Source organism: Schistocerca serialis, chromosome 5, assembly GCF_023864345.2.
Source record: "Schistocerca serialis cubense isolate TAMUIC-IGC-003099 chromosome 5, iqSchSeri2.2, whole genome shotgun sequence".
NCBI classification, from domain to species: Eukaryota; Metazoa; Arthropoda; class Insecta; order Orthoptera; family Acrididae; genus Schistocerca; species Schistocerca serialis.
The window spans coordinates 285,361,882-285,377,511 of NC_064642.1; positions in this window are offsets into that span (position 1 = coordinate 285,361,882).

Genomic DNA, 15,630 nt, shown 5'->3' on the forward strand with positions numbered 1-15,630 from the left:
AAAGACCAGAATCTGTCCTCGTAAAATAGAGCATAAACGATGGTGGAGTAGGCTCTACTGATTTCCCAGGATACCAACTTCCCTACCAGTTACGACACACCAAGTACTGTTGCGAACCACAGAGAAGGGAGAAGATAGAATAACCAAATAATTGAACGTATCTCTCTTCCTTTCATGAAATTATATTTTTCCATAAACGATTTTTCTAGCTACACTTCAGTACACATCATCCTCTTGTATGCGATGAAACGTTATCATAATTCATAAAACTCCATTCGGTGTTCTAAATGGCAGCTTGCAACAATGCCGCTAATTATAATTTCCCAGTTTTTATATCACGAGTCAGAGATAATCTCTCTCGCAGTCGTAAGGAGTCTTTTAAATCAATTGCTCACTTTTGTATATATTGTTTGTCCTAACTAAAAGAAAATGGTACTAAATGTTGCGGACTGTCCAAGTTTATTAATTATAACTGATATAATAAGAAAGTCTCTTGAGGAAACAATAAACGGAGTTAAACTACAAAAGAACCAGTAAATAAGAACACTATTGAATGCTGACGGCCAGATTATAACAGACACTTCAGAAGAAGAGCTGCAAAGATATATTTTTAAATTAAATCAAATCGGCCCAAATTAGTATTTAAAAATATCTATAGAAAAAACATAAGCAATGGCATTCTGAGAGAAGCAACAGGTGCGCTCAACAACAGTAATAGAAAACAAAATCATGTAAAACATTATCTGTTGCAGTACTACTTTACGGACCTGAGGTTTCGATAGCAGACAAGGAAGACATGAATCGAATAGTGACGTCAGAAATAAAATGCCTCACTCAGTTAAAGGATGCGAGCTACAAGAATAAGGAACGAGGATATTGGAAATGAGTTTAAAATCTTTGCAATAGCATAAAAAGTCGGCGCATATAAACAGAAACAGAAGCACCCTGAAGGCAGAACGCAACAAGACAGACTGCCTAAAAAAGTTTTGCAATATATACTCAAAGGGGCAAGGAATATAGGTCGACGCCGGAATTGTTGGAGATAAGACTCTTGAGCCAGAACAGGTTCCCCGGAGAATAGGATGGAATTATATATCTTTCAGTCAAACATAGCAGCAAGCTGGGACTCTGCGCCCAAAACCACCACTATCGGTGTAATCGTTTCATACTCTTCTAAGATGTTACGAGAGATTAACACCAATCCTCAGTTGGATAGTTAACTGCGAATTTGGCCGATAGGCAATATATTGCTTCACAATCTGGCTCCAGTCGGAGGCAGGATAAAGGGAAGGTTTAACGGGAAGCTGGCGTCGATCTATGGCGGGTTTACACTAATGGGCTCCGTTCTTTAAACGGGCTGGGTCCGTGCAGTACATATATCTCCCAGTTCGTTTCTACACCGTCCGCAGGCACTTATCTAGAGAGATGTACTTTGGAATGATCCTCAGTTCGAAGAGTCACTGCATCTCAGTATAACGTTGACAGGAACCTGTTTGGAAAGAGATGAACTTATGCCGTAATCAACTAGTCTTGTTTGACATGAAATTACTCAATGTTTTCTGTTGATTTCTCGCGTCATTTCTTTGTAAAACTCATACAATATCCACTAATACCTTAGTCGGGAAAGCAGCCTGATTGTGAAACAAGTAACGGAATCACACAGATATAAATGGTGTGGTAGTGATTTACTAAATAATTTAGATCTGTGTGATTGCGTTACTTTTCTGACAATGAGCTAACCTTATGACAAACACATTTTTTAAAAAAAAGAGAGATAAGTGCACCAAGAACTTTTAATACAAGACATGTGAGGCGAATATAATGATGGTCATATGAAATTGCTCAGTTAGCCTTTTGGTATCGTCAGGAGAGCACAAGAAAAACAGTCACTTTTGCAAGAGTGCAGTTATATTTTGCACTGTCGAGTTTACTGAAGATTTTGCGAGAATACTCCGAGTCTTGAAATCCTGCGCAAACAGCTCCGCTCACATTTTCCACGAACTGTGTTTCGTATAACATTCAAACGTGATGGTACAACGAAATACACCGGACAGAGTATCAGGGAGATGCGCGTGTGCAGATAGGTGATAGCAACAGACGGGTGCATTGAAATCACGGTTTCCAGCACTTATCTGTCACAAATGACATCTGGAAATGACAGGTGAAGTCACTATACTTTCATAGCGTTATGCATCTTATTGTTTAGATGATGTTTTTCTGAAAGTCATATGATATTTCACTAGTGTCACAAATTCTGCATACCAATGAATACAGTAGTTTTCTTGCCGCTTTCCCCAATGAGGTTAGAAATTCTGTTGGAATGTTATCTATCCCTTCTATCACATTCGATCTTAAGTCTTCTAAAGCTCTTTTAAATTCAGATTCTAATACTGGATCTGGATCTTATCTCCTCCATATCGACTCCTGGTCGGGTATACTGCCAGAGTGGTTCAGTATTCATGCGGGGGACTTCCAACGACTTGTTGAGTCCATGCCACGCCGAACTGCCGCAGTACGCTGGGCAAAAGGAGGTCCGACACGATGTTGAAAGGTATCCCATGCATTTTGTCACCTCAGTGTACTTCCTGAAGTCTTCATATATGTCCCATCACCCTGTTTATTCTTACAGTCAGAACGCCTCTTTATCAGTGCATTTCGTGTACAGTATGAAACGCTTTGTTTCTCTCCATTTCTTTTCAGCCCGTATGTCACTTCAGTTCAGCGCTGAGCCATAGACGCACATTCTCAGAAATTTCATTCCCTGGGCCTGCGTAAAATGTTAATGAAATTGATATGGTGAGAAACGCTCTTCTTTGCCTGTGCTAGTCTGTTTTTATATCCTCTTTGCTTTGTCTGTCATGGGATAATTTGTTTCTAAGGTAGCAAAATTACTCTGCTTTGTCTACTACCTGTTCCCCAATTTTTGTGTTTAACTTACTGCTGTTCTCATTTCTGCAACCGAGCGAGGTGGCGCAGTGGTTAGCACACTGGACTCGCATTCGGGAGGACGACGGTTCAATCCCGCGTCCGGCCATCCTGATTTAGGTTTTCCGTGATTTCCCTAGATCACTTAAGGCAAATGCCGGGATGGTACCTTCGAAAGGGCACGGCCGATTTCCTTCCCTAATCCGAGCTTGTGCTCCGTCTCTAATGACCTCGTTGTCGACCGGACGTTAAACACTAATCTCCTCCCCCTCCTCCTCCTCCTCATTTCTGCTGCCCCTCAATGCTATCGCTTCTCTTTAATTTACTCTCAACCCATATTCTTTGCTCAGTAGACTTCATTCCACTGAACATACCGTATAATTCTTCCTCATTTTCTAGGAGGACAACAAGGCAGCAGCGAATCTTTTTTCATATTCTTTCACCTTAAATTTCAAGATCACTTCTGAACCTTTCTTTTATTTCGTTCATTGCTTCTTCAAGACACAAACTGAAAAGTAGAGGCTATAGGCTGGTGCATCTCTGTATTACACTGAAGAGCCAAAGAAACTGGTATAGACGTTACAGTAATCAGTTATTTTAGTATAAGAAGGAGGTGAAATACTGTATCAGTAAATACTATGCGAAGTAAAAAGCTGCTTGCAAACGGGCCATAGACATTTCGTTTTGCACCCGAAACACTGTAGTGCCTGTTAAGTAAATTGAAGGTGGAGGGGGGAGATAAAAAAGGACTATTGATGTCATCTGCATCAGGACTTCATGCGGATACAGCGATAACGAGTGAAAATGTGTGCCGGACCGGGACTGGAAACCGGGATTTCTCGCCTACTGTACAGTTGCAAGAACTACTGCGTCACGAGGGGACAATGGTTACTGCACCTGCGCGTGCTGCTTCGTCACGCCCCTCGCCTGAGCCACACTCCCACCTAACGCCGGCTATTCGCCGTCCCTGTTTGTGTCCTGCATGCTCGCCCGCAACTTCCCGAGATTCCCGCAGCAGGACACATGTAATCGTGTAACCGCTCTGAAGACTCCTGTTTATTCTTCTGTCATGTCATTAGATGAAGACTGCAGGAGCCGACAAGCGCGAGAATTGCCGCACTATCAGATTAACAGGGCATGCATTCAAGTTGCTGAAGACAATAATACACGGAAGAATGGAAAAGAAAATTGAGGAAGTGTCTGATGACGATAAGTTTGGCTGTAGGGAAGGTAAAAGGCACCCGAAAGGCTTTTCTGACGTTGTGACTGATAATGGAAGCAAGACTGAAGAAAACTCAAGGCGCGTTCATAGGATTTGTCGACAGCGACAAGCGTTCGACAATGTTAAATGGTACAACATGATCAAAATCCAAAAAAAAATCTGGGTAAGCTATGGGGAAAGACAGTTAATGTGCAATATGTACAAGAACCAAGAGGCAACAATGAGACTGGAAGACAAGAACGAAGTGCTCCGATTAAAAGGGTGTAGGACATGGATTTAGTTCTTCGCACCTGCTGTTCAATCTGTATGTCGAAGAAGCAATGACAGGAAGAAAAGAAACGTTCAAGAGTGGGATTAAAATCCAGTGTGAAAGGGTGTCAGTGTTAAGATTCGCTGACGACGTTGCTATCCTCTGTGAAACTGAAAAAAAATTGCAGGATATCTCGAATGGAATCAACAGTATAATGAGTAGAGAATATGGACTGAGATAAAATCGAACAAATACGAATGTAATCAGGAGTAGCGGAAATGGCAACAGCGAGAAACTTAAATTCAGGACTGGTGATCACAAAGCAGATGAAGTCGAGGATTTCTGCTGCTTTGGCAGCAAAATAACCCATGACGGAGGAGCAAGGAGGATATAAACAGCAGACTACCTAGCCAACAAGGCTCAGAGTATCAAACGCACGTCTTAATTTGAGGTAGAAATTTCCGATGATATATGTTTGGAGCAGAACACTGTATGGTAGTGAGACGAGGACTGTGGGAAAACCGGAGCACAAGAGAACTGAAGCATTTGCGATGTGGTGCTACAGAAGAATGTTGAGATAGATGGACTGATGAGGTAAGGAATGATGAGATTCTTCGCAGAATCGGCGGGGGAAAGAATACACGAAAATACTGACAAGGAAAGGGACAGGATGATAGGAAATCTGTTAACACATCATGTAATAACTTCCATGATACTGCAGGGAGCCGTAGAGGGTAAAAACTGTAGAGGAAGGCAGAGATTGCAATACATCCAGCGAATAATTGAGGACGTAGGTGAAGTGCTACTTTGAGATTAAAAAGGCTGTCAGAGAAGAGGAGTTCGTTCGGACATCATCAGACAAGTCATAAGACTGATGACTCAAAGAAAGGAAAAAAAAAAACTTGAGAAAAATTGAAAAAAGCCCCTTTATGCAAAGGAAAATGGGAGTTGGAATACAGAACAGCCAGGACCACTTTGGGATGGATACTCTAATGTGAATGCAGTTTCACATCATAACGTCACGGCAATAAAGTGTGGAATGCAGAAGAACTCTTCGCTCTAAGCAGAATGGGACTTAACATCTGAGGTCATCAGTCCCTAGACTTAGAACTACTTAAACCTAACTAACCTAAGGACATCACACACATCCATGACCGAGGCGGGATTCGAACCTGCGACAGTAGCAGCAGCGCGGTTCAAGATTGAAGCGACTAGAACCACTCGGTCGCAGCGGCCGGCGCAGAAGAACTATAAAATATGACAGTTATAAGAGAATGAGACACTGCGAAAGTTTTACGAAGTGGGAGTAAGTAAAGCTGTTCCACATAATGCATTAGAAGAGAATTATAGTAACACATTTCATTTCAAGCAGCCACCCTGATCGAATTTTACATTTAGATACTGAGAGATAAGATTACGTCTCAGGAAATTAGCTAATGTTTGTATATGAATCACATGTGAAGGGTGTTTTGGATCCTATTTTCTAAAACTAATAAAACTGATATTCCTCCGTTCTTCTTCCTTGCTGAGGCTCGCTGATATAAGGTTGTATAATTCCTGTAACTTATATTCTGTCTTAAATAATAATGCTACTTGAATTATTAACTTCTTATTTTTGTAGTATAGTACGAAATGCCGCGTTCCCGTACTGATGAAGTCGGTTTTCTTAAATTTTTGGCGTGTAAATTAGTTGGAAGTACGTCATTTCGGTGACGCGACGATCTCGGGCTACAAGGGTGCTATATATTTCCCAGTTCAACATTTGACTATCGAACCTGCAGTATATGTCTTTAATGAAATCCACTTAATTTTACGCAGAAATAACGATTTGCATTAACAATTAAGGACAAGTCGGTTTCTCATCATCAAGCTCGCCGATTTCCAACGACGACTGCTTGGCCTGAAACCAGTTCTTGTAAGAGAATGAAAATAAACTCTTGAGAGTAAAAATCATTTAACGCCATAAGAAAAGACTAACAAAGTTACTACCTTCTTGCGAATTTTATTATTACATGTTTTGCTTTCTTATCGGCAATGTAATGTACCCTCCCGCTGACAAAATTTTACTTACATGGACAAATCTAAAATAACAAAACTCATACAGAGGAAGAAAGGCGATACACTATACTGTTGACAGATTTACAAGGCAAATTTTATATCAATTTTCTGTCATTTTGTTATTACATATTGATTTTCTCAGTTTGATGTACTCAATGGAAACTGGAAAATAGTGACGAAAAGTCCGAATTCAAGGAAAAATAAGTCTTATTAAAAACAACACTGCAAAAAAGAATTTCAAACAATTTAAGAAGCATGCATAAACATTTCTTGGTTTACTTGCCAAGTCAGATTTGTATAAAATTCCTAACTTTCGATGGTAACCACCACCATCTTCGTCATTTTTTTATGGTGATGGTTGTGGTGGAGGCTTACCACCTATGGCGATTTTGCTACCTGTGTGATAGGTAAGGGAGAGGTATTAGACTTTATTCACTGGTCTGTATTTACAGGTGTTGGGCACAGAAAGGGTTAGTTTCACCTGTAGGAATGATGGTCGTACTTTTTATGTTATTTTTATCACTTGAATTGAGGGTATTTAGTGACCTGCAGATGTAACTCCCATCATCTGCCAGGACTGATCGTGCCACTTTATATTTGTGCCACCGCTGGGGAAGGATTGTGTCTACCGTTGCTAATTGATCAGTGGTGTGACTTAGCACGTCGATCTTGTCACATAGATTTTGAGCCTTCCCCCCCCCTCCCCCCCCCCCCCCCCATTTTGGCGCAAGTAGTTTTCGTGGAGTGCATCATAGAGTGCCTTTGTCCTTATATTCCAGTGTGCTCTGGGGGTCTGTCGGAGACATTTGTTTTGCGTGACTTGGAGCTTCTTGAAACTGGTGTAGCATGTTGTGCCCCATGAACAAGCTCCATAGAGCACCATGGGCTCCACCTTGGCTTGGTATAGTCTCACCTGCAGGGCAACAATCAGATCCTTACTCCTGAAGAAGGGGATGAGAGGTCACAACGTTCTTAGCCCAGATTTCTTCTTTGCTGCGACGAGAAGGGTAAAGAGTAGTTTCGTGCACAGGTATACGCCCAGGTATTTTATCACGGGTGACCAATGCATGTGGTTTCTGATACGTAGCCTCGCACGGATGACTGGTCGGCTTCTTGTGAAAATAATGGCCACTATTTTATACGGGTTGGCCGTAATCTTGTGTAGTTGTGCGCATCGCTTCGTGAGGTCCAGTACTCAGTGCAATCTCGAAATCCCTTGAGCTAGTTTTCTGCAATCCCTTGATCTAATTTTCTGTTTCTTGTTAAAAACTCGCATAGAGTCTAATTAACACATTTCGAACTGTCGATATGTCATTGATATAGATGTTGAAAAGTGCTGGCGAGATAACAGATCTCTGCGGGATACCGGCATGGACTGGTTTCGTGGCGGAGTTCCTGTCGTCGGTGCGCACATACAATTTCCGCCTTGAAGGAAATTATCAAGTAGTTTCACGTAGCAGTCGTTTATGGTGGTGTTTCGGTTCAACTTGACACTTGAGGTTTCTCGCCAAACTTTATCTTAAGCTTTCTCGAAGTCCAAGACCAACACCAATTGTCGAATATCGTTTTTTAAAGTTTCTTGTATGGTTTAGATAATCTGTAGAAGTCTGGAGGAGAGTTTACTTTGGATCAGGTTTTTTGCAAAAACAGACATAATGTCTGATGGGATACCACAATCACTGGTTTTACAATATTACTTATAATCCGTCTGGATTGCAAAAATGTTTATTCACATGACCGGTTTCCGTTCCTCTAGAGCCATCTTCAGATCTGCAATTTCGGTTACAGGGGTAACCCGTCCACACACAGCAACCTTCACATGTTGCGTCACATGTCTGACTAAAGCGTACATATGTGGACAATACTTACTAGGAACGTAAAGCAAAAGGACGTTATCAACGTTAGTATGTGTCTTGTATGGACTATCATCTATGGCACTGAAAGCTACTTGACGAAGTATTCAAGATCGGTGTACAGAATCATTACTTGAACAAAGAATTGCCACTACTCTTGATAGTTTGGCAGAATTGCTTTGATGCTATCTCTTTTAAAATCACTATACCTGTGCTCTCAAAAGAGAGACATTTGTATGTAAAGCTAGATTTTTGACTTTGTAAATAACTTATTCTATTTCTTTTCATTCTGTTAAGTATGCAGCAGTAAGAAGTATTTTTTGTCTGACTTTCTTAGTTCCACTGAAATAAATAAATAAAACCTTGGTGTGTGAGGGAAATGCCTTGATTACTGGTCGGTCTGTACATATGTAATAAAACTGATTACTGTAATATGAGGATAAAATTGCGAATTTGTATTAATGGCTTTCAGGGTCCTATGGATAACAAAATTATTAACTGTATATGGGCTATTACATTACGACTTGGTTCTTTGTGAATGCCGAAAAAGTATTTTGCTCTGATTTGAGCTAACACACTGACCTTTCATGAGTGCTGAATGAAATTTACAATATAAAATATGCAAACATTAACTGTGCTATGAATAAATAAGTAATGTTTTTCTGGCGTACTTGAGCGGTGAAGTACCAAAGAATATCGATGTTTCTCTAACACAGGCCAGAATCGTAATGAATTATTAAACTTCATGGCTACGTATTTCTTGGTGTGGACTTTGTATAACTTTGTCACAGAAATGTGTATATATTTATCCTGTAAATTTCTTACTTCTACGGTACACTATTTCACCGAAATTTTGCGACCCGTGGGGGCGACATTAATGCACATGTTTGTAAGGAATAAGTACTGAAAGACTACGATCTAGTGTACGTGATTTTAAAAATATTTTTGCGGTCCCTAGACTTACACACCACTTACAGTAACTTAAACTAACTTATTCTAAGAACAACACACATACCCATGCCCGAGGGAGGACTCGAACCTCCTGCAGGAGAGGCCGCACAATCCGTGACATGGCGCCTCAAACCGCGCGGCCACTCCGCGCGGCGATGATATAGAAGGGCGCTAGTAAACACAGTAGGGTGCTCGCGCTTCTTGAAATGGACAACCGGATTAGTACACCAACAAAAACCCTGTAAAGTATTTTGCACTTAACTGAGTCGAGGTAAACAAACTGTTTTCACGCTCGTCGTGCTGCGTGGAAGCTTGGAATCCTCTTTAATTGTGGTGAGAAAGTTTTATCTGCACTAGAGTTCACTAAGCAGCTGTGTAAACTCATAACGATAACTGTGTTGCAGCGTGCAGTAACCGACAATCCCGTCGGACTCCAGAAATCTTGATTGTGCAAGTGAAGTACTGTGTGCACGGACACTATTGACTTAAATTGTTCAGTAAATTTAGAGGAAAAATTACTCAACAGATACCCTTTTCGGTGCATCTTCTAGATATTAATTTAACAAGACCGTTACTAAGCTCATCTCACAGCACAGAGCAATAAATGATAATTTAAATCGTAGTGCCATGGACGCTAAGCAATAATGCAAACACAAAAGATAAACGACCCCATCAAGCTAAACACGGATCATTTTCATGTATTTAAGTCATTCTCTGTTATTATTACATATGTGAAATATTACTTGTGTTCTAACAAAATTGTTACTTGCATTGCTACTTATGTAAGTCGTGTATTACGTATTTCTTATTCTTTTGTACAATCGGTACTTGTAACCCATTACTATGGACCACGTGATACCTCTTTGAGATGCAACCAAACAACGCGGAGGCATGACACTTGCTTTTCCGATAATCAACCTCACTGTCCGAATTCTGTCCTTCATGATGGGTCCTTGTGTATCTGACATTAGTGGCCTGTATCCTGTCCTTAGGGTCCCTATGGACGTCTTACCTAGCTTTCGTCAACTGAATCAACCGACCACCACCACAAACCACCATCCCCAAACTCCTCATATCTAATGTCATGAAAAACATGAAGTGAAATCACTGTCTTATTGTAGTTTATTACGCGTCATATGTCACTTGAAAATACAGTGCACCGTACAAGTGATATAGCCCGTCGTTCTAGTCATAATTCCGATTCCTCTCTCTTTACCTTCTGAGGATAATCACGCGTCATATGCCATTCTTTGCGACACCTGAAACATGCGCCACTCCCCCTTGTTACGTTGTTTGTCGTCTGTCTCACTGGTTGTCTATGCTTGTCTGTGCCCAGTGCCTGATGCCGATCAGCCTGCCAAGCTTTCTCAAATTGGCTCACTTGGCGAGCTCGCGCAGAGCAGCAACAGAGGAGACTGCCACACTTACTTCACCTACACTATGTGTTCAAAAGTCTACGGACACCAGGCTGAAAATGACTTACAAGTTCGTGGCGCCCTCCCGGAATTCAGTACGATGTAGGCCCACCCTTAGCCTTGATGACAGCTTCCACTCTCGAAGACGCTGGAAGGTCTCCTGGGGAATGGCGGCCCATTCTTCACGGAGTGCTGCACTGAGGCGAGGCACCGATGTCGGTCGGTGAGGCCTGGCACGAAGTCGGCTTTTCAAAACATCCCAAAGGCGTTCTGTAGGATTCAGATCAGGACTCTGTGCAGGCCAGTCCATTACAGGGATGTTATTGTCGTGTAACCACTCCGCCACAGGCCGTACATTACGAACAGGTGCTCGATAGTGTTGAATAATGCAGTCGCCATCCCGGAATTGCTCTTCAGCAGTGGGAAGCAAGACGGTGCTTAAAACATCAATGTAGACCTGTGCTGTCATAGTGCCACGCAAAACAACAAGGGGTGCAAACCCCCTCCATGAAAAACACCACCACATCATAACAGCACCGCCTCCGAACTTCACTGTTGGCATTACACACGCTGGCACATGAAGTTCACCGGTCATTCGTCATACCACACCCCGCTATCGGATCGCCACATTGTGTACCGTGACTCGTCACTCCACAGAATCGTCCAATGTTTACGCTCTTTACACAGAGTGAGGCGTCGTTTGTCATTTATGCTTATGAAAAGCCCCTTGACCATGATATCCAAGTTTTCTCACCTCCCGCCTAACTTTCAAAGTACTTGCAGTGGATCCTGATGCAGTTTGGAATTCCTGTGTGATGGTCTCGATAGATGTCTGCATATCACACGTTACGACCCTCTTCAACTGTCGGCGGTCTCTGTCAGTCAACAGACGAGGTCGGCCTGTACGATTTTGTGCTGTACGTGTCCCTTCACGTTTCCACTTCACTATCACATCGGAAATAGTGGACCCAGGGATGTTTAGGAATGTGGAAGTCTCAAGTACAGACGTATGACACATGTGACGCCTAGTCACCTGACCACGTTAGAAGTGCGTGAGTTCCACGGAGCGCCCCATTCTACTCTCTCACGACGTCTAATGACTACTAAGGTCGCTGATATGGAGTACATGGCGGTAGGTGGGAGCACAATGCACCTAATATGAAAAACGTATGTTTTTGGGCGTGTCCGGATACTTTTGATCAAATAGTGAGTGTATAAAAGAAAATAAGTGTAAAATGCGCATATAGACAATTGTGTAATATATGCTATGTGCCACTCATCCCGGGCGGTACACTTTATTAAATTAACTTGACACAGAACGGTAGCTAAAATATTCATAATTTATACTGCGTTGTGTATCAAATTATGAATGAATGCGTGTTTTGCAACGACTTGTGATGTATTTAATCGTGTAAAGTGTCAAACTTTGAAGGCCCCGCCACAGATTTTCTCAGGTTTCCTCTTGATTGCGCCTAAATGAACGGCCAGGTGCGGGGGAGGGGGGAGTGCAAATTTACGTAAATACATACCTGCGCTTAGAACTAAATCCGAAGTTTAATCTTAAGTCATGACACCTCGTGTTCTACTGCAAAATTTTATCGAATCTGTAATTCTTACATCAGTTACATGCAAGTCATGATAGATAGGTCATTCCCTAACACACGGATTTACTGAACTGCTGTCAAGAAACAATTGTGTTGACCAAAAACCTCCATCTTCCTTTTGCAAAGGCTACGAAATTGTATTCTAGTACGTCGCTGTTCAAACTCTTGAGTGAAATGTATAAAGTGATACTGAATGACGTATCCATGTGCTACGATAGAAATTTTATCCGCTATTCAAGGACACTCTATAACAACACATTTCATTTCAAGCAGCCACCTGACTGAAGTTGACAATTAGATATTAGAGATAAATTACGTCTTAGAAAATCAACTTCATCTTATATAAGAATTATTCGTGAAAGACATTTTCGAGTCTTTTTGTTAAACTTATAAAATTGATATTGCTTCCTTCTTCTTCTTCCTCGCTGAGCTACGCTGATACAATGTTGAATAATTCCTGTAACTTGCATTCTGCGTGAATAATAATGCTGTTTAAACTTGCACGGAATCCAACGTTCCACTACTAACGAAGCTTGTTTTGTATAGTTTTTGGCAAGTAATTTAGTTAAAAGTACGTAGTCAGTTCAGTGACACGAAGACTGTGCGCCATAAGGGCGCTATCTTTTTCCCAGTTCAACATTTGTAACTCTAACCTTCAGTCTATGTCTCTCAATGAAGTCTGATTATTGATATGAGGAACTAACGCTTTGCATTAACGAGTAACGACAATTCGGTTTCTCGTCATTAAGCTCGTTCCTTTCCAACGACGACTGCTTGACCTGGAGCTAATACATATAAGAGAATGAAAATGAGCTCATAGCAGAAAAAAATCATTTGGTGCCATAAGAAAAGATTAAGAAAGCTATTACCTTCTTTCCAGTTTTACTATTATGTGTTTTTCTTTCTTATCGGCAATGTAACGTATCCTCCCTTCGATAAAATTTTACTCTCCAGAACAAATTTAAAATAACGAAATCCACACAGGACAGGGTTAGAAATAACAAAATTTAGGTTACTGAAAAAAGAAAGCAAGAGGAATCGCAGTGCTTTATTTCAGTAATGTGTGAAAGAGAATTGTAAAGATAATGAACCGTTGTAGAGTCATCTTTAATACAGCAATGTGTGAAACAGAATTGTTAAGATATTGAAAAGTTGTAGAGTCATTCAGAAATGACACTATATACGGGAGGATAAAACGTTATTTTGAAGAAGGAAAACTATGAAGAATGGCACCATTGTTAAGTGTCGATCTGGGCGAACTTATGGAAGAAGTGAATAGAAGCCTGCACGACAGAGAACTATCCTGCTGTAGCACAGAAGAGGAGGAGGAGGAGGAGGAGAAGGAGAAAGTTAATGTGGAAGAAATAGTTTCTCATGTAATGCGGTGAGTTTAATGGAGGTTGAATGATTTAAGGCTACCGGAAGTCGGTCTATTACTGTCGATGGTATAAAATCAGTGAATTTTATAGGCACTACCCTAGACTGATTTAATGTTCTAGGTGAATAAATCATCAAATATTCCCTGATTTTTCCGGGGGAACGCGGGTGGAAAGGAACTGTTGAACAATAAGGCTTGTAACAAGAAATGGAGGGAAACACGAAGGGCGATTAATTGAGTGTGAGTTGGGATACAACTTTGAAATCATTTTTTAAAGATCTGCCAGGTTGAGACAGTCTCAAGAAAACAGCAATAAAATACTACATTTTCTGAATATAGACTAGACTGGAACAGACTGATGACTCAGCATGAATACCTGAGCTCATGCAGAAACACAAACTAATAACCACTGATATAGCAGATCCAAACGATCCATCATGTATCAATGATACGCTTTCTCAGTAACACAAACATAACTGAAAAACACAAATTCAGTAGAAAATTATTCATTAATTGACATTAACAAGAATCTAGCCAACCAGCCATAAGATTACTAATTCCTATTACCAGCATTAATCTCGTAGGTATCAGATAAGAATGTAAAGAAACATTTTGAATTTAGCAGTTTACAAAGTGGAGAACCAATAATTGACATCAATTCATTAGAAAGGGGCTGTTCGGAAAATCACCATGCCAAGCACTCAGCAAGTCGGTCTTAGCCATATAACCGTATATTAGGAAGAAAAAGGAAGGTAGATTGGATTTAACATCCCATCAACGTAAGGTAATTGGAGAACAAGCTCAGGTCGATTCAAGCATGGCAAGGAAATCGGCCATGTCCTTTCAAAGCAACCATCCCTGCATTTGGTTGGAGTGATTTAGCAAAATCACGGGAAACCTAAATCTGCATGGCAAGATGCGGACTTGAACTGTCGTCCTCCCGAATGTGAGGCAGTACATTATGACCAAAACTTTGAAATGCACGGCTTTCAAGAATCCGTGAGAGGCAAATAACATGGTGCATTAAACTTATTTCGTCAAATACATTGTCAACTTGAGTAATTTGCAGAACAAGCATACACTAAAACAGTACCCTAATGTTTAAAAGACAAAACATATCTTCCCTTATTCTCTGCTTGGTGACAAGAGGCCAGCTTACTCTCACAGCCAACATGTCCGCACCAGTCGTGACTCACGGAAATTACACAACTTCCGAAATGTCTTATGATTCCACTACGACGTGCTTCCAACATTACAAGTCTGAAGGGCGACAGAGTGCCCCACCACATGAACGATATCAATTCAGCCAGGGCTAATTCACGTGTCTGAATACAACCATCGCACAAAGTTCTCAGACCTGTTCCACCAAACCACCAGGACTGATAGACGGCGGGGGCACGTTACTCTAGAGACCAGCAGTGAGGGCACACCGCACAGTCCATAGTCCTCCTAAATTCGCTGTCACATCGTAACTGTCCGCCACTGCATCTTCAGTGTGTCCGAGCGCCACGCGAACTCTTCACGCCCACAGGCGGTACAGACCACGACCTCCATCCTTATAAAAGGCGGACGATAGAAAATAGTCGGGAACAGTGTCGACGTGACACATACTCCACTCCTCCTCCCCCCATAAATTTAAGACGGTGGCGAAAACAAGCTTCATTAACTCTTAACTCTCGGCTTAATCTGATGAGGAGCGCTGTAATCTCCTTACCAGTGCGCTATTACCAGGTGAAGAACTCTTCTAATACGCAATGGCCCTCTACTCCAGGGCAAAAATTCTTTCAGAGATCCCTTCAACCCCGTTATTGACCCTCTGGAAATTATGAATGTAGACAAAATCACCAACTCGGCAAGTATTTAGTAGGTGTTGCTATTTGTAATGCTTAGCTTCATTCCTGTGAGCCTGCTGGATATTTCTGCCGGTCAATCTCCACTACACAGTAACCTGTTGGGGATTCTTCCCTTCAGGCA